Genomic DNA, 12880 nt, shown 5'->3' on the forward strand with positions numbered 1-12880 from the left:
TCTACAGCCCCAGCGGCGGAAGACATAAGGCTGGACAATCTTGGGGCTGAGACGATTGGTGAGGTTGGGAAAGCAAATGCAGACCCTTGAAAGGAATCCTGCATGCTCCCCATTCCATGGGTCCCAACTCTCCAGGTTCAACGCAATCTTCCGACAGCGAAAGCACTCATTGGAAACCCAGCGGATGCTACACCGTGGGATCGGGAAAGCTTTCTGAAACTCACCTCAGTTTTCATCTCCTGGTGCTCGTGTTCTCCATTCAGGCCCCCTTACTAACAATCTCCCCACTTGGAGACTCGGCGCCTTTCCATGCCTCTTTCGTACCGTCTGCAATTTGTCCGCAGGATGAACTGCAAGAGGGGGAACCAATGAGAGACTCGCTGGAGGTGTTTGGTCGGGCACATGTCACTCTCATTTCCCATCACGAAGAAGAATTCACCAGAGGTTCAGCCTGCCACCGCGGATCGACAATAGGGCGTGAAGCCATCCAGCCGTGTTGCGTCCCACTCACAAAAAAGCGACTTGGGAAATGGAGCTCAGGGGCACTGCACTTCCCAAACCTGCAGAGTTCTAAACGATAACTATCGCCCCAAAATATATTGAGGTCAGGCTACGAAGAGGCGTTGAACGCAAGGCAGAATTGCAGGAAACGGATGTCAACGGGTACATCGGAATGGCCCCGATAGCACATGAAAAGCGCCAGAACGTGGACAATGATGCGGTTGGCCAAAAAGGGCGTATGCGTTTTTTCCTGAATATATTCAGGAAAAAACGCATACGCCCTTTTTGGCCAACCAAGCAACCTGGGAGAGCAAATCAGCACTACAAAGAAATCTCTCGCCCCCCCCTGGGGCAAAAGGGCCAGGCGAAAAAAGTCTAAAAACCAGAAAGGCAGGATAGCCCACGGAGTCAAGGGAGCCTTGTTAAGCTGATGGGCGGGATGTCAATGGCCAACAGCCAATCTTCACAAGTGTATCCTCTTTCCCAAACCATGTAAAACACAGAACCACAGAGCATAGGGCACTTCCACACATGGGCGTTGACCTTAGGCATATGAAAAAATCAACCAGACACAGGGACCCCAAAGTTGAGGGCTGCTGTCTTGACAAGAACCTCCACTCCGGTACACGTTTCATATCCCAGGAAAGAGCCAAGTGGACAAAGACGAGTGGACAAGTGGACAAAGACAAGTGGACAAGTGGTCCTACGTAGGTCCAATGGAGTGTCACTCAGCCATGAAATCCACGTCATGAGGATGGTAGCAGCATCCTGAGTGGATTTAGGTACGATCATCCTCAGTGAAATAAGTCCCACAAAAAAAGAAACTTATGATATCACTTATCGAGGGAATGTAAAAATCGCTCCCCATGAACTGAATCCCCAAACAGAACAGAGTCACGCTTTTAGAAAACACACTTATGCCTGCTTCAGGGGAAAGGTGAGGTGGGGTGACGCATAAAACTCGAGTTTGAAATGAGCACACATACCCTTCCGAAAACCGAATATGGAATGGACACGACCTACTCCTTGCTCAATCAACTGGACTCACCAGACCCTGTTCATCGCACAAGTATCTATCCGACTAGTAAGCATCTTAAAAGCTAAGTCTTGATATCTCTGTGTAAGTGCATCAAGTGTGTGTAAAGCGGCCTAAAACCAGCAGGGAAAATCAGCTCAGACCCATTCTGAGGATACATTTCCAACATAAAGAAGAAACAAGCAGGGCAAAACAGAGAGAAATTCTTCCAAAATGCGTTCAGGGACTGGCATGCAACCAGGATTGACCACATCTACAGCCCCAGCGGCAGAAGACATAAGGCTGGACACTCTTGGGGCTGAGACGATTGGTGAGGTTGGGAAAGCAAATGCAGACCCTTGAAAGGAATCCTGCGTGCTCCCCATTCCATGGTTCCCAACTCTCCAGGTTCAACGCAATCTTCCGACAGCGAAAGCACTCATTGGAAACCCAGCGGATGCTACACCGTGGGATCGGGAAAGCTTTCTGAAACTCACCTCAGTTTTCATCTCCTGGTGCTCGTGTTCTCCATTCAGGCCCCCTTACTAACAATCTCCCCACTTGGAGACTCGGCGCCTTTCCATGCCTCTTTCGTACCGTCTGCAATTTGTCCGCAGGATGAACTGCAAGAGGGGGAACCAATGAGAGACTCGCTGGAGGTGTTTGGTCGGGCACATGTCACTCTCATTTCCCATCGCGATGAAGAATTAACCAGAGGTTCAGCCTGCCACCCCGGATCGACAATAGGGCGTGGAAGCCATCCAGCCGTGTTGCGTCCCACTCACAAAAAAGCGACTTGGGAAATGGAGCTCAGGGGCACTGCACTTCCCAAACCTGCAGAGTTCTAAACGATAACTATCGCCCCAAAATATATTGAGGTCAGGCTACGAAGAGGCGTTGAACGCAAGGCAGAATTGCAGGAAACGGATGTCAACGGGTACATCGGAATGGCCCCGATAGCACATGAAAAGCGCCAGAACGTGGACAATGATGCGGTTGGCCAAAAAGGGCGTATGCGTTTTTTCCTGAATATATTCAGGAAAAAACGCATACGCCCTTTTTGGCCAACCAAGCAACCTGGGAGAGCAAATCAGCACTACAAAGAAATCTCTCGCCCCCCCCCGGGGCAAAAGGGCCAGGCGAAAAAAGTCTAAAAACCAGAAAGGCAGGACAGCCCACGGAGTCAAGGGAGCCTTGTTAAGCTGATGGGCGGGATGTCAATGGCCAACAGCCAATCTTCACAAGTGTATCCTCTTTCCCAAACCATGTAAAACACAGAACCACAGAGCATAGGGCACTTCCACACATGGGCGTTGACCTTGGGAAAATGAAAAAATCAACCAGACACAGGGACCCCAAAGTTGAGGGCTGCTGTCTTGACAAGAACCTCCACTCCGGTACACGTTTCATATCCCAGGAAAGAGCCAAGTGGACAAAGACGAGTGGACAAGTGGACAAAGACAAGTGGACAAGTGGACAAGTGGTGCTACGTAGGTCCAATGGAGTGTCACTCAGCCATGAAATCCACGTCATGAGGGTGGTAGCAGCATCCTGAGTGGATTTAGGTACGATCATCCTCAGTGAAATAAGTCCCACAAAAAAAGAAACTTATGATATCACTTATCGAGGGAATGTAAAAATCGCTCGCCATGAACGGAATCCCCAAACAGAACAGAGTCACGCTTTTAGAAAACACACTTATGCCTGCTTCAGGGGAAAGGTGAGGTGGGGTGACGCATAAAACTCGAGTTTGAAATGAGCACACATACCCTTCCGAAAACCGAATATGGAATGGACACGACCTACTCCTTGCTCAATCAACTGGACTCACCAGACCCTGTTCATCGCACAAGTATCTATCCGACTAGTAAGCATCTTAAAAGCTAAGTCTTGATATCTCTGTGTAAGTGCATCAAGTGTGTGTAAAGCGGCCTAAAACCAGCAGGGAAAATCAGCTCAGACCCATTCTGAGGATACATTTCCAACATAAAGAAGAAACCAGCAGGGTAAAACAGAGAGAAATTCTTCCAAAATGCGTTCAGGGACTGGCATGCAACCAGGATTGACCACATCTACAGCCCCAGCGGCAGAAGAAATAAGGCTGGACACTCTTGGGGCTGAGACGATTGGTGAGGTTGGGAAAGCAAATGCAGACCCTTGAAAGGAATCCTGCGTGCTCCCCATTCCATGGGTCCCAACTCTCCAGGTTCAACGCAATCTTCCGACAGCGAAAGCACTCATTGGAAACCCAGCGGATGCTACACCGTGGGATCGGGAAAGCTTTCTGAAACTCACCTCAGTTTTCATCTCCTGGTGCTCGTGTTCTCCATTCAGGCCCCCTTACTAACAATCTCCCCACTTGGAGACTCGGCGCCTTTCCATGCCTCTTTCGTACCGTCTGCAATTTGTCCGCAGGATGAACTGCAAGAGGGGGAACCAATGAGAGACTCGCTGGAGGTGTTTGGTCGGGCACATGTCACTCTCATTTCCCATCACGAAGAAGAATTCACCAGAGGTTCAGCCTGCCACCGCGGATCGACAATAGGGCGTGAAGCCATCCAGCCGTGTTGCGTCCCACTCACAAAAAAGCGACTTGGGAAATGGAGCTCAGGGGCACTGCACTTCCCAAACCTGCAGAGTTCTAAACGATAACTATCGCCCCAAAATATATTGAGGTCAGGCTACGAAGAGGCGTTGAACGCAAGGCAGAATTGCAGGAAACGGATGTCAACGGGTACATCGGAATGGCCCCGATAGCACATGAAAAGCGCCAGAACGTGGACAATGATGCGGTTGGCCAAAAAGGGCGTATGCGTTTTTTCCTGAATATATTCAGGAAAAAACGCATACGCCCTTTTTGGCCAACCAAGCAACCTGGGAGAGCAAATCAGCACTACAAAGAAATGTCTAGCCCCCCCCCCCGGGGCAAAAGGGCCAGGCGAAAAAAGTCTAAAAACCAGAAAGGCAGGACAGCCCACGGAGTCAAGGGAGCCTTGTTAAGCTGATGGGCGGGATGTCAATGGCCAACAGCCAATCTTCACAAGTGTATCCTCTTTCCCAAACCATGTAAAACACAGAACCACAGAGCATAGTGCACTTCCACACATGGGCGTTGACCTTGGGAAAATGAAAAAATCAACCAGACAAAGGGACCCCAATGTTGAGGGCTGCTGTCTTGACAAGAACCTCCACTCCGGTACACGTTTCATATCCCAGGAAAGAGCCAAGTGGACAAAGACAAGTGGACAAGTGGACAAAGACATGTGAACAAGTGGACAAGTGGTGCTACGTAGGTCCAATGGAGTGTCACTCAGCCATGAAATGCACGTCATGAGGCTGGTAGCAGCATCCTGAGTGGATTTAGGTACGATCATCCTCAGTGAAATAAGTCCCACCAAAAAAGAAACTTATGATATCACTTATCGAGGGAATGTAAAAATCGCTCCCCATGAACGGAATCCCCAAAAAGAACAGAGTCAAGCTTTTAGAAAACACACTTATGCCTGCTTCAGTGGAAAGGTGAGGTGGGGTGACGCATAAAACTCGAGTTTGAAATGAGCACAGATAAACTTCCGAAAACCGAATATGGAATGGACACGACCTACTCCTTGCTCAATCAACTGGACTCACCAGACCCTGTTCATCGCACAAGTATCTATCCGACTAGTAAGCATCTTAAAAGCTAAGTCTTGATATCTCTGTGTAAGTGCATCAAGTGTGTGTAAAGCGGCCTAAAAACAGCAGGGAAAATCAGCTCAGACCCATTCTGAGGATACATTTCCAACACAAAGAAGAAACAAGCAGGGCAAAACAGAGAGAAATTCTTCCAAAATGCGTTCAGGGACTGGCATGCAACCAGGATTGACCACATCTACAGCCCCAGCGGCAGAAGACATAAGGCTGGACACTCTTGGGGCTGAGACGATTGGTGAGGTTGGGAAAGCAAATGCAGACCCTTGAAAGGAATCCTGCGTGCTCCCCATTCCATGGGTCCCAACTCTCCAGGTTCAACGCAATCTTCCGACAGCGAAAGCACTCATTGGAAACCCAGCGGATGCTACACCGTGGGATCGGGAAAGCTTTCTGAAACTCACCTCAGTTTTCATCTCCTGGTGCTCGTGTTCTCCATTCAGGCCCCCTTACTAACAATCTCCCCACTTGGAGACTCGGCGCCTTTCCATGCCTCTTTCGTACCGTCTGCAATTTGTCCGCAGGATGAACTGCAAGAGGGGGAACCAATGAGAGACTCGCTGGAGGTGTTTGGTCGGGCACATGTCACTCTCATTTCCCATCACGAAGAAGAATTCACCAGAGGTTCAGCCTGCCACCGCGGATCGACAATAGGGCGGGAAGCCATCCAGCCGTGTTGCATCCCACTCACAAAAAAGCGACTTGGGAAATGGAGCTCAGGGGCACTGCACTTCCCAAACCTGCAGAGTTCTAAACGATAACTATCGCCCCAAAATATATTGAGGTCAGGCTACGAAGAGGCGTTGAACGCAAGGCAGAATTGCAGGAAACGGATGTCAACGGGTACATCGGAATGGCCCCGATAGCACATGAAAAGCGCCAGAACGTGGACAATGATGCGGTTGGCCAAAAAGGGCGTATGCGTTTTTTCCTGAATATATTCAGGAAAAAACGCATACGCCCTTTTTGGCCAACCAAGCAACCTGGGAGAGCAAATCAGCACTACAAAGAAATCTCTCGCCCCCCCCTGGGGCAAAAGGGCCAGGCGAAAAAAGTCTAAAAACCAGAAAGGCAGGATAGCCCACGGAGTCAAGGGAGCCTTGTTAAGCTGATGGGCGGGATGTCAATGGCCAACAGCCAATCTTCACAAGTGTATCCTCTTTCCCAAACCATGTAAAACACAGAACCACAGAGCATAGGGCACTTCCACACATGGGCGTTGACCTTAGGCATATGAAAAAATCAACCAGACACAGGGACCCCAAAGTTGAGGGCTGCTGTCTTGACAAGAACCTCCACTCCGGTACACGTTTCATATCCCAGGAAAGAGCCAAGTGGACAAAGACGAGTGGACAAGTGGACAAAGACAAGTGGACAAGTGGACAAGTGGTGCTACGTAGGTCCAATGGAGTGTCACTCAGCCATGAAATCCACGTCATGAGGCTGGTAGCAGCATCCTGAGTGGATTTAGGTACGATCATCCTCAGTGAAATAAGTCCCACCAAAAAAGAAACTTATGATATCACTTATCGAGGGAATGTAAAAATCGCTCCCCATGAACGGAATCCCCAAACAGAACAGAGTCACGCTTTTAGAAAACACACTTATGCCTGCTTCAGGGGAAAGGTGAGGTGGGGTGACGCATAAAACTCGAGTTTGAAATGAGCACACATACCCTTCCGAAAACCGAATATGGAATGGACACGACCTACTCCTTGCTCAATCAACTGGACTCACCAGACCCTGTTCATCGCACAAGTATCTATCCGACTAGTAAGCATCTTAAAAGCTAAGTCTTGATATCTCTGTGTAAGTGCATCAAGTGTGTGTAAAGCGGCCTAAAACCAGCAGGGAAAATCAGCTCAGACCCATTCTGAGGATACATTTCCAACATAAAGAAGAAACAAGCAGGGCAAAACAGAGAGAAATTCTTCCAAAATGCGTTCAGGGACTGGCATGCAACCAGGATTGACCACATCTACAGCCCCAGCGGCAGAAGACATAAGGCTGGACACTCTTGGGGCTGAGACGATTGGTGAGGTTGGGAAAGCAAATGCAGACCCTTGAAAGGAATCCTGCGTGCTCCCCATTCCATGGGTCCCAACTCTCCAGGTTCAACGCAATCTTCCGACAGCGAAAGCACTCATTGGAAACCCAGCGGATGCTACACCGTGGGATCGGGAAAGCTTTCTGAAACTCACCTCAGTTTTCATCTCCTGGTGCTCGTGTTCTCCATTCAGGCCCCCTTACTAACAATCTCCCCACTTGGAGACTCGGCGCCTTTCCATGCCTCTTTCGTACCGTCTGCAATTTGTCCGCAGGATGAACTGCAAGAGGGGGAACCAATGAGAGACTCGCTGGAGGTGTTTGGTCGGGCACATGTCACTCTCATTTCCCATCACGAAGAAGAATTCACCAGAGGTTCAGCCTGCCACCGCGGATCGACAAGAGGGCGTGAAGCCATCCAGCCGTGTTGCGTCCCACTCACAAAAAAGCGACTTGGGAAATGGAGCTCAGGGGCACTGCACTTCCCAAACCTGCAGAGTTCTAAACGATAACTATCGCCCCAAAATATATTGAGGTCAGGCTACGAACAGGCACTGAACGCAAGGCAGAATTGCAGGAAACGGATGTCAACGGGTACATCGGAATGGCCCCGATAGCACATGAAAAGCGCCAGAACGTGGACAATGATGCGGTTGGCCAAAAAGGGCGTATGCGTTTTTTCCTGAATATATTCAGGAAAAAACGCATACGCCCTTTTTGGCCAAGCAAGCAACCTGGGAGAGCAAATCAGCACTACAAAGAAATCTCTCGCCCCCCACCCCCCGGGGCAAAAGGGCCAGGCGAAAAAAGTCTAAAAACCAGAAAGGCAGGACAGCCCACGGAGTCAAGGGAGCCTTGTTAAGCTGATGGGCGGGATGTCAATGGCCAACAGCCAATCTTCACAAGTGTATCCTCTTTCCCAAACCATGTAAAACACAGAACCACAGAGCATAGGGCACTTCCACACATGGGCGTTGACCTTGGGAAAATGAAGAAATCAACCAGACACAGGGACCCCAAAGTTGAGGGCTGCTGTCTTGACAAGAACCTCCACTCCGGTACACGTTTCATATCCCAGGAAAGAGCAAAGTGGACAAAGACGAGTGGACAAGTGGACAACGACAAGTGGACAAGTGGTGCTACGTAGGTCCAATGGAGTGTCACTCAGCCATGAAATCCACGTCATGAGGGTGGTAGCAGCATCCTGAGTGGATTTAGGTACGATCATCCTCAGTGAAATAAGTCCCACAAAAAAAGAAACTTATGATATCACTTATCGAGGGAATGTAAAAATCGCTCCCCATGAACGGAATCCCCAAACAGAACAGAGTCACGCTTTTAGAAAACACACTTATGCCTGCTTCAGGGGAAAGGTGAGGTGGGGTGACGCATAAAACTCGAGTTTGAAATGAGCACAGATACCCTTCCGAAAACCGAATATGGAATGGACACGACCTACTCCTTGCTCAATCAACTGGACTCACCAGACCCTGTTCATCGCACAAGTATCTATCCGACTAGTAAGCATCTTAAAAGCTAAGTCTTGATATCTCTGTGTAAGTGCATCAAGTGTGTGTAAAGCGGCCTAAAACCAGCAGGGAAAATCAGCTCAGACCCATTCTGAGGATACATTTCCAACATAAAGAAGAAACAAGCAGGGCAAAACAGAGAGAAATTCTTCCAAAATGCGTTCAGGGACTGGCATGCAACCAGGATTGACCACATCTACAGCCCCAGCGGCAGAAGACATAAGGCTGGACACTCTTGGGGCTGAGACGATTGGTGAGGTTGGGAAAGCAAATGCAGACCCTTGAAAGGAATCCTGCGTGCTCCCCATTCCATGGGTCCCAACTCTCCAGGTTCAACGCAATCTTCCGACAGCGAAAGCACTCATTGGAAACCCAGCGGATGCTACACCGTGGGATCGGGAAAGCTTTCTGAAACTCACCTCAGTTTTCATCTCCTGGTGCTCGTGTTCTCCATTCAGGCCCCCTTACTAACAATCTCCCCACTTGGAGACTCGGCGCCTTTCCATGCCTCTTTCGTACCGTCTGCAATTTGTCCGCAGGATGAACTGCAAGAGGGGGAACCAATGAGAGACTCGCTGGAGGTGTTTGGTCGGGCACATGTCACTCTCATTTCCCATCGCGAAGAAGAATTCACCAGAGGTTCAGCCTGCCACCCCGGATCGACAATAGGGCGTGGAAGCCATCCAGCCGTGTTGCGTCCCACTCACAAAAAAGCGACTTGGGAAATGGAGCTCAGGGGCACTGCACTTCCCAAACCTGCAGAGTTCTAAACGATAACTATCGCCCCAAAATATATTGAGGTGAGGCTACGAAGAGGCGCTGAACGCAAGGCAGAACTGCAGGAAACGGATGTCAACGGGTACATCGGAAAGGCGCCGAGAGCACATGAAAAGCGCCAGAACGTGGACCATGATGCGGTTGGCCAAAAAGGGCGTATGCGTTTTTTCATGAATATATTCAGGAAAAAACGCATACGCCCTTTTTGGCCAACCAAGCAACCTGGGAGAGCAAATCAGCACTACAAAGAAATCTCTCGCCCCCCCCTGGGGCAAAAGGGCCAGGCGAAAAAAGTCTAAAAACCAGAAAGGCAGGACAGCCCACGGAGTCAAGGGAGCCTTGTTAAGCTGATGGGCGGGATGTCAATGGCCAACAGCCAATCTTCACAAGTGTATCCTCTTTCCCAAACCATGGAAAACACAGAACCACAGAGCATAGGGCACTTCCACACATGGGCGTTGACCTTAGGCATATGAAAAAATCAACCAGACACAGGGACCCCAAAGTTGAGGGCTGCTGTCTTGACAAGAACCTCCACTCCGGTACACGTTTCATATCCCAGGAAAGAGCCAAGTGGACAAAGACGAGTGGACAAGTGGACAAAGACAAGTGGACAAGTGGACAAGTGGTGCTACGTAGGTCCAATGGAGTGTCACTCAGCCATGAAATCCACGTCATGAGGCTGGTAGCAGCATCCTGAGTGGATTTAGGTACGATCATCCTCAGTGAAATAAGTCCCACAAAAAAAGAAACTTATGATATCACTTATCGAGGGAATGTAAAAATCGCTCGCCATGAACGGAATCCCCAAACAGAACAGAGTCACGCTTTTAGAAAACACACTTATGCCTGCTTCAGGGGAAAGGTGAGGTGGGGTGTCGCATAGAACTCGAGCTTTTAATGAGCACAGATACCCTTCCGAAAACCGAATATGGAATGGACACGACCTACTCCTTGCTCAATCAACTGGACTCACCAGACCCTGTTCATCGCACAAGTATCTATCCGACTAGTAAGCATCTTAAAAGCTAAGTCTTGATATCTCTGTGTAAGTGCATCAAGTGTGTGTAAAGCGGCCTAAAACCAGCAGGGAAAATCAGCTCAGACCCATTCTGAGGATACATTTCCAACATAAAGAAGAAACAAGCAGGGCAAAACAGAGAGAAATTCTTCCAAAATGCGTTCAGGGACTGGCATGCAACCAGGATTGACCACATCTACAGCCCCAGCGGCAGAAGACATAAGGCTGGACACTCTTGGGGCTGAGACGATTGGTGAGGTTGGGAAAGCAAATGCAGACCCTTGAAAGGAATCCTGCGTGCTCCCCATTCCATGGGTCCCAACTCTCCAGGTTCAACGCAATCTTCCGACAGCGAAAGCACTCATTGGAAACCCAGCGGATGCTACACCGTGGGATCGGGAAAGCTTTCTGAAACTCACCTCAGTTTTCATCTCCTGGTGCTCGTGTTCTCCATTCAGGCCCCCTTACTAACAATCTCCCCACTTGGAGACTCGGCGCCTTTCCATGCCTCTTTCGTACCGTCTGCAATTTGTCCGCAGGATGAACTGCAAGAGGGGGAACCAATGAGAGACTCGCTGGAGGTGTTTGGTCGGGCACATGTCACTCTCATTTCCCATCACGAAGAAGAATTCACCAGAGGTTCAGCCTGCCACCGCGGATCGACAAGAGGGCGTGAAGCCATCCAGCCGTGTTGCGTCCCACTCACAAAAAAGCGACTTGGGAAATGGAGCTCAGGGGCACTGCACTTCCCAAACCTGCAGAGTTCTAAACGATAACTATCGCCCCAAAATATATTGAGGTCAGGCTACGAACAGGCACTGAACGCAAGGCAGAATTGCAGGAAACGGATGTCAACGGGTACATCGGAATGGCCCCGATAGCACATGAAAAGCGCCAGAACGTGGACAATGATGCGGTTGGCCAAAAAGGGCGTATGCGTTTTTTCCTGAATATATTCAGGAAAAAACGCATACGCCCTTTTTGGCCAAGCAAGCAACCTGGGAGAGCAAATCAGCACTACAAAGAAATCTCTCGCCCCCCACCCCCCGGGGCAAAAGGGCCAGGCGAAAAAAGTCTAAAAACCAGAAAGGCAGGACAGCCCACGGAGTCAAGGGAGCCTTGTTAAGCTGATGGGCGGGATGTCAATGGCCAACAGCCAATCTTCACAAGTGTATCCTCTTTCCCAAACCATGTAAAACACAGAACCACAGAGCATAGGGCACTTCCACACATGGGCGTTGACCTTGGGAAAATGAAGAAATCAACCAGACACAGGGACCCCAAAGTTGAGGGCTGCTGTCTTGACAAGAACCTCCACTCCGGTACACGTTTCATATCCCAGGAAAGAGCAAAGTGGACAAAGACGAGTGGACAAGTGGACAACGACAAGTGGACAAGTGGTGCTACGTAGGTCCAATGGAGTGTCACTCAGCCATGAAATCCACGTCATGAGGGTGGTAGCAGCATCCTGAGTGGATTTAGGTACGATCATCCTCAGTGAAATAAGTCCCACAAAAAAAGAAACTTATGATATCACTTATCGAGGGAATGTAAAAATCGCTCCCCATGAACGGAATCCCCAAACAGAACAGAGTCACGCTTTTAGAAAACACACTTATGCCTGCTTCAGGGGAAAGGTGAGGTGGGGTGACGCATAAAACTCGAGTTTGAAATGAGCACACATACCCTTCCGAAAACCGAATATGGAATGGACACGACCTACTCCTTGCTCAATCAACTGGACTCACCAGACCCTGTTCATCGCACAAGTATCTATCCGACTAGTAAGCATCTTAAAAGCTAAGTCTTGATATCTCTGTGTAAGTGCATCAAGTGTGTGTAAAGCGGCCTAAAACCAGCAGGGAAAATCAGCTCAGACCCATTCTGAGGATACATTTCCAACATAAAGAAGAAACAAGCAGGGCAAAACAGAGAGAAATTCTTCCAAAATGCGTTCAGGGACTGGCATGCAACCAGGATTGACCACATCTACAGCCCCAGCGGCAGAAGACATAAGGCTGGACACTCTTGGGGCTGAGACGATTGGTGAGGTTGGGAAAGCAAATGCAGACCCTTGAAAGGAATCCTGCGTGCTCCCCATTCCATGGGTCCCAACTCTCCAGGTTCAACGCAATCTTCCGACAGCGAAAGCACTCATTGGAAACCCAGCGGATGCTACACCGTGGGATCGGGAAAGCTTTCTGAAACTCACCTCAGTTTTCATCTCCTGGTGCTCGTGTTCTCCATTCAGGCCCCCTTACTAACAATCTCCCCACTTGGAGACTCGGCGCCTTTCCATGC

This window comes from Kogia breviceps, chromosome 3 (assembly GCF_026419965.1).
Source record: "Kogia breviceps isolate mKogBre1 chromosome 3, mKogBre1 haplotype 1, whole genome shotgun sequence".
In the NCBI taxonomy this organism is placed as follows: Eukaryota; Metazoa; Chordata; class Mammalia; order Artiodactyla; family Physeteridae; genus Kogia; species Kogia breviceps.